This window comes from Schistocerca serialis, chromosome 4, assembly GCF_023864345.2.
Source record: "Schistocerca serialis cubense isolate TAMUIC-IGC-003099 chromosome 4, iqSchSeri2.2, whole genome shotgun sequence".
In the NCBI taxonomy this organism is placed as follows: domain Eukaryota; kingdom Metazoa; phylum Arthropoda; class Insecta; order Orthoptera; family Acrididae; genus Schistocerca; species Schistocerca serialis.
The window spans coordinates 360,078,800-360,086,655 of NC_064641.1; positions in this window are offsets into that span (position 1 = coordinate 360,078,800).

Sequence of the window (7,856 nt, forward strand, 5' to 3'; positions counted from 1 at the left end):
AGTCTTGAACAAACTGTGATAGAAACCCGAACAACAGGGGGATTATGTACTAGAATTGCGTAGCCATTATCAATGGACCATTTCATAGTATCAGTGCTTATTGATACTATGAAGTGGTCCTGCATAGCCATTATCAATGGACCATTTCATAGTATCAGTGCTTATTGATACTATGAAATGGCCCATTGATAATGGCTATGCAGTAGCCGAAACCTATATTTGCCAAATAAAACTTGTAAGAAAAGGATGTCTGATTGCTGTGCTCTATAATTTGAAAGTCATATCACAGCCATTGAGTGCACCCATGTTAATAATGGAAGGTAACTTGATACAGGCTTTTCAGTTGCGTCATCTGCTCTCACTCTCTGTGCCCTTCAAAGCCTCTGTGTGCTGTACACCATCCATCCCTAGTGCAACAGGTCCAGGAAATCTGTCACTTGCTCACTCTTGATGAAGCCACTGTGATGTTTATGTGGGTTCCTGGTCACATCGGTCTGACAGGAAACGACGCTGCTGCCTAGGCTGCAGTCCTTGTACCCCAGCCTGCTAGTTCTTACATTTCATCCAATGATCTCTATGCTGCTGTCTGTCAGTGGGTGGTGTCATGTTGGCACCTCCACTGGTACTCCCTTCATGGGAACAAGCTCCGGGTTATTAAGCCTCCCCGAACAGCTTGGACAACCTCCCCTCGATCCTCTCACCATGAGGAGATCATTTTAGCTAGGTTGCGTATCAGGCACTTTCCTTTTAGCCGTTACCATTTGTTAAGTGGTGCTCCCCCACCACTTTGTGCTCATCTCGCTCAGCCCTTGACTGTCCACCATTTCCTGATGGAATGTCCATTTTTTAACTACTTAGATTCTTGTTTGTGTTTGCTGTCTGAGTTATCGAATGTTTTAGCTAACGACACACGGCCTGTCGACTGTGTTTTACTTTTTATCCGTTGAAGCAATATGGCGAAGGACATTTAATTTTTGGTTCAGGACCTCAGTTTCTCTATGACGTATTTTATGGACCTTTCTCGATGTCACTGTTTTTAGCTGTCTTCTCTTCTGTCGATTGGGATTAACGTGTAGTCATTTGTAATTCCTCTCTTGTCTTGGTGTTCTACAGTTTTGCAATGGACACGTATGATCCTAGTTGTTTTTGCGCCCTAAAACAAAGCAAACAAACCGTCATGGGAATAAATGGAGGGAGTGCGATGCATTTCTTTGTCAAGAGAGGGCAAATTGAGATACCATTACAGCTCCTTTTCATTAAATTTCTCAATATGGGACAACTACAAATTTTGTTTCTTAAGATTATTTCTCAATGACTGAATCAAAGGAAATAAATTATTTCTCCATTTACCTCAATAAAGGGGCATTCAGAAGTCCTGCCTAAAATCTTCCCCATCTTTACATTGTTAGCACCTTGATCACAGATAGCTGCTTTGGGAATTAACCCAACCTGTTGAACTTGTATTATAAGCTGAAGTAACATTTGTTTTATCCATTCCCCTGTCCCAGAAGCCTTTGTTAAATAGTACCGTATAATTTGCTTAAATTTCAAAGATGTATCCTTAGCCATTACTACCACAGCCTGGCTGAACAATTGTTGCTGTGCTGAATTGGAGTGTTTTAACTGAACATCTGAATATAACTCTTCAACCTCTTCAAACAAATCATCCTGTGTGATATAAGAAAAATTTCATTAAATGCTACAGATACAACCCATTTCCTTGGCTCCATCTTTACATATTTCATTTTCAGTACCTCAAAAACATTGTTGTTTACACTAGATTTTACCCCCAGGTCCGTGGGTATCTAGCGGTTGGTAAACAAAAACTTGCACTCAGAATCCTCCATGCTTTTGGTGCGCAAAAATGTAGAACTAAAGAGAAATTGTCCTGTTCAGAACAGCAGCATCCCTGAGCCTTCCTGTTTCTTAGGGATGCCTGAAGGTTAACAATATTTTGTGCAACATCATTAGGTGTATCTCACATTGTAATCCTTCTGCTTCAACTGTCGAACTTCAGTTCTTAATTTTATGTTACTTAATTTGTATCTGCTCAGTGCTTTCTATAATGCTTGTAACCTCCTCTTCACATGATAGCAATCTTAACACTGTTTTTCATCTCTCCTGAAGATCCTCATAACTACCAGCTATGTCTTCTCCTCCTCCTCCTCCTCCTCCTCCTCCTCTCTTTTCTTTGGATTGCTTGTGTGTAGAGTTTCCTTTGTCATAGATAGCAGAACTGAAGGCACTGCACCAGGCCAAATACTGAAAAAGACAAGAAAAATGTAAGACATTATTTTAAATTTCTATTTAGCCTTATCATGTTTTATAAAATGTGACAAGATGACTGAATTATTGTGCTAGTGTTTTAAAGCCTCATCTACTCTTTAAATAAAGTAATTAAAGTAAAACATGCCATTACATGTTTGGTTTTATTAAATTCCTTTTTGTGAAGCCTGTCTCCACAGTGGTAGGAGCACACAACAAAGCTTTTATTCAAATGTTGACCATTCGTTTTCAAAATTTCATCCAAGTCAGCTCTTTGGCTGTGAATAACCCACTTATTGCGTCTATAAACAAATTATAAAAATATAAGGTAAGTCAAAGCATGAAAGACACTGTTTAGTAAAAGCGAATGATTGAGTTGGCATAATGGTAGCTGCTCAATCCATCATACTTCTATATCTTTATTTTTCAGGAACCTGAAAAAAGATTTTGGATTGCTTTACTGTTTGTGTTATTTCAGCCGTACATTGCTCATGTACTCCCTCTCCCAACCATTTCGTACTTCAATAAAGTAAGACAATGTATCCAATAAGTCTCCCTAGTCTCTTAGTGTAAATCAGCTGTTTGCTGCCAGTTTTAGTTTCCAACTCGACCTTCAAGGAGATGGTCGGGAGTGCTGTTGCACATTTTAAAGAAGAGTGTCCTCTGTTATGTTTATAACCTATTTGGTTTAAGTAATTTACATGTGTGTATTTGCTGCAGTGCCCTCGATGTGTATACGATATGAGATGTGTGGCTAAGTTAAAGCATAATACATTTTTAGTACAGTATCACGGTCAATAGTTCGTGATATTTTTCTTAGGAGGAATATATTTGTGGTAGTTTCTGAACATATTTTATCTAGGGGCTTATATGAGTCTCCCATGACGTCAATGTATTAGGCCTAAGCCCTTCAACATATTTATACGCCCTATCAGTCTCCTAACATGTCTTCGTTTCTAAGTCCTTTGCTGATTTACTGGTGACGGCTTAGAGATATGTCATCAGTATAAATGATCACTGTTTCATTTACAGCTCCTCACATGTCATGTACATATAGAATAAATAACAATACCGAACCTTGTGGTACACCGTATTTTATCCCTTTGAATGTTAAAAGCACGTTTTCCAACCTGTTGCCATTTTTATATTTTAACACACTGCGTTCTTGCCTATTTTCAGTGAATGACTTGAGAATACTTCCTGCTCTGCATCTATTTCCAATACTGGTTTAATCCCACCTTCCCAAAAATCAGTGACGCACAATCAAATACACTATTGCAGTGCCTGTGTTATTATGATGCATGCTTGGCCAAAGGAACAGCCACTGCCTGTGTCCAGAGAAACAGTGCATCATAATTCGGAATAACAGAGGTGCTGCAATATCATATTTATCTGCTGACACCGGGCAAGTAATTTTTAAGTAAAATGTCACGCCTGTACAGGAATGTACATGAGCAATTCCAGCATTTCGGATGGTATGTTTGTTCTAGTTCTTTTGTGTTTTACATTTAGGAATCATAAGTTATTTGAAGTCAGGTTACTGCTATAAGCAACAAAATAGTTTTTTAGTTCTAACAAATACGGTGTTCAGACATATCTTTTATTGTCTGTAATATAATAAATAAACCAATACTATGGCAAGACAAGAAATTAACATGGAATTGAAAAATTCTGACATCAAAACAATAATTCTGCTCTGTTGTAGCCACAGTTCCGCCAAATGACATTCAAATGAAAGTTACATTCTTCTATTAAAGAAACAAGTAGCTACAAAAAAAGAATTAATAAGTTGCATGAATTCATGACATTATATATGATCTGTCGTATAATTCTGGGTGGGACAAATTTTCTAATGTATGATTTACATAGAATATTAAATTGCAGTACATAGTGCAACTAAATAATACTATTTAAGCTAAACTACAACAAGAAGAAAGCACAAATACTCACAATAAACTCAAAGATACTTTTAAAAACATTCTATCCAAATGAGAACTACCCACTATTGATCATCAGTGTTGGAATGCATAAGTTTCTCTGCACTGCAGACCTATCTTCAACAGGCTCATCCTTCACTGCCATGTATGATCGAGTCACAAGAGATTTTGTCCTCATCACTGAAGAACACCTTCAACAAAATCTCCAACACTGATGGTCAACAGATTACTTTCTTGTTTCTAGAATGAAATTTTCACTCTGTAGCGGAGTGTTGAGGGGGGGGGGGGGGGGTTGTTTGGGGGAGGAGACTAGACAGCGAGGTCATCGATCTCATCGGATTATGGAAGGATGGGGAAGGAAGACAGCTGTGCCCTTTCAAAGGAACCATCCCGGCATTTGCCTGGAGTGATTTAGGGAAATCAGAATGGCTGGACGTGGGATTGAACCGTCGTCCTCTCGAATACGAGTCCAGTGTTACAGTGTAGTGTGAGCTGATACAAAACTTCCCGACACATTAAAACTGTGTGCTAGACTGAGGCTTGAACTTGGGACCTTTGCCTTTCGTGGGCAAGTGCTTTACCAACTGAGTTACCAAAGAATGACTTGTGACCCATCGTCACAGCTTCAATTCTTCTAGTACCTCGTTTCCTACCTTCCAAACTTAACAGAAGCTCTCCTGCGAAACTTGTAGAACTAGCACTACTGGAAGAAAGGATACTGCAGACACAAGGCTTTGCCACAGCCTGGGTGTAGAGCACTTGCCCGCATAAGATAAAGGTCCCAAGGTCAAGTCTTGGTCCAGCAAAACTGCCAGGAAGTTTCATATCAGTACACACTCCACTGCAGAGTGAAAATTTCATTCTGGAAACATCCTCCAGACTGTGGTAAAGTCATGTCCCTGCAATATCCTTTCTTCCAGAAGTGCTAGTTCTGCAAGTTTTGCAGGAGAACTTCTGTGAAGTTTGGAAGGTGGGAGACAAGGTACTGGCAGAATTAAAGCTGTGATGACGGGTTGTGAGTTGTGCGTGGGTAGCTCAGTTTGTAGAACACTTGCCCATGAGAGGCAAAGGTTCTGAGTTTGAGTCTTGGTCTGTCACACAGTTTTAATCTGCCAGAAAGTTTCACTTTCTTGTTGTTTTAATGCTAGAAAAGTAAGAACAAACTGCAAGTCTGATTTTGCTGTTGCCCCAACTTTAATTAGACCATCTTTGACACAAGAAAAATAATGTAACGTCTGCAGCTTGGGGATAGGACTGATTTGAGACACACTCTGCTCCAGCATTTCAACAGTTTCTGCAATTATTTCCTTGGTAACGTAAATCAACTAGAGTTGACTTCATGCAGTGTTTTGCACAATCAGCAGTGTGTACTCTGAAACTCTTGGATTTCACCTTTTACAGACCCACCCATGCCATAAAAAAAAAAAAAAAAAAAGAAAAGTCTACAGACCTTATCTCCAACATATTTCTTAAAAATGTCATATTTGTAAGTGTGAATTTATTTTTAAACTGCCCAGCACATCTGTCGGAAAATATATGTAGCTCATTAATTTGTGGATGCTTCATTTTCAACATTTTTGTGACTTCTAATAAGAATGTCCAAACTGTTTGTTTTCCTTGATTTAGCTCATCACTCACAACCGCCATAGATGCAGAGCCAGTCTCCAAACACACCACTGCTACAAATATGGTAACTTTATCATGTGACCAATGTGCACTCTGAATTTTGCCCTGCATGGCAAGTGCGTAATTTTCTGAAAAATCAATTCGTAGAAGTACAGCATTTGGTGTGATAGTTGATTTTGATGTCTGGAAGTGGTGTAACTGAGTTTGCTTCACAAAGCAGTAAATGATGAACACTGTTAGCTGGAGTGCAATTTCCTAGAGTACATCTTGTAACTATCAGTTTCAGTAACAACCAAACCCTGTACATCTCCTTCTTTCCATTGCTTCCAATAAACTTCCTCATACATGTCACTGTCACCTATAAGTTTAATCTGGGATCACAGCCTTGTAACTTACAATTAACACAATTTTGTGCCATACAGTTTTCATTGTCTGTACTACAAACTAATTTAGAAATTAGTGTTTTGGTAGTATTTGGGAAATTTGAAAATTCAAAAAGATTTTACAAGAAACTCCATATTTGCGCGTTACTTACAGATACAGACATTAAGTGGCATTTTAGATGTTGTGAAATGTGAGTGGGTCTAAGGTCAAAAAATTTACTTTTTTTCACCGCAGCTCTAAGATGTGGAAAGTCAGATTCAAGAAGTTCGTGTGCTTCCACAACTCTTGTCAACATTATTCTCTTCTGCAAATTACACTTTTCTTTGACAATTATATCTCTAATAACCAAATAATCTCTCTTTCCTGGAAGAGATCTTGAGATGTCATCTCTTGAGAAAAAATTTTGGACTTGCGAAATAAGTTGTTTATAAACTTTATTCCCACGCAGTGGTATATCCGTTCTGGAAGAACCTGAAGAAGCTTCAATTTTTGGATATTCTGATAACAATTTCTTAACCACAGCTCTTCTTTTATTGGGGCTCTTAGGCAGTGCTTCCTTTGTTCTATTGACTGCCTTTCCTAGTGAACTTGCTGACTTATATCTTTGAACTAGTGAGTTACAGGCCTGATCTTTCTTCTTCATTCGATAGTGTTGTTTTCGTTCTCTTTCACTTTGTTTCTTTACTTTATGAAGTGCTGGATTGTCAGTCATTGCATTTTCTTGATACAGCTGATATGCTTTCCCATTGTTCAACAATTCTCTAAACTTTTGGACTCTAGCCTGTGATGCCATTGTTGCTATGAACGGTAACCTGAAATTTACTTAAAAAATATCTTTTATGATGCTACTTGGCGGAATAAGTGCCCAAAACATGTACTTTCACTGTAAAACAATATTCCTCTTAACCCATTTACTGATAAAGCTTCAGACATTGAAGAGAACGCAGTATGTAATGTCCCACCCATATCACATAAATCTCATTCTTAACATACTTCAATTTTACAAAGAGTGTAACAGCTGAGTCCTACATGTAAACTAACTAACTTTCATCTCTTATACAATTACGTAAAGTACTTTTGGTAAAGAAAACTTAATGAATTTTTAGTGTTACAGGTGGGACTACATATATATTGACATCAAAATAACTAATTTTGAAACAATATTCACATCAAATGAACTTCTAATGCACAAATTTTCTCGCAATGAGCCAATCATCTTCACAATCAATGTCTACAAAACGTAAACGGAATGAGCCTAACGTTTCCAAGACCCTCACAGCTGCATCATGGTTCCTCATGGTTTCACGTACTGAAACGGTTGGTCCTTCACAGTGATAAATCCATTTATTATTCAGAAAGGTGTTGATGTAATTGCCGGCTCTATGAAATCGTGCTCTCGTTTACGGAATGGCACTTTGCTTTTGAAGACCACTTTTGATTCTCAAGCACAACTGCTGCCGCTTCGCTTCTCCACAGCTATCCTGTTCATGTCGAGAATTCCGAACTCTTCCAGTGGTGTTATTTACAATAGGCTGCTCAACAGTGTGACTGAGGCCGAAATCCAAACATACCTCTCTGATGAGGGTGTCATAACCGTCCATTCGATGACGAAAAAGGTAGATGCCGCCTTAGTTCCCTCACACA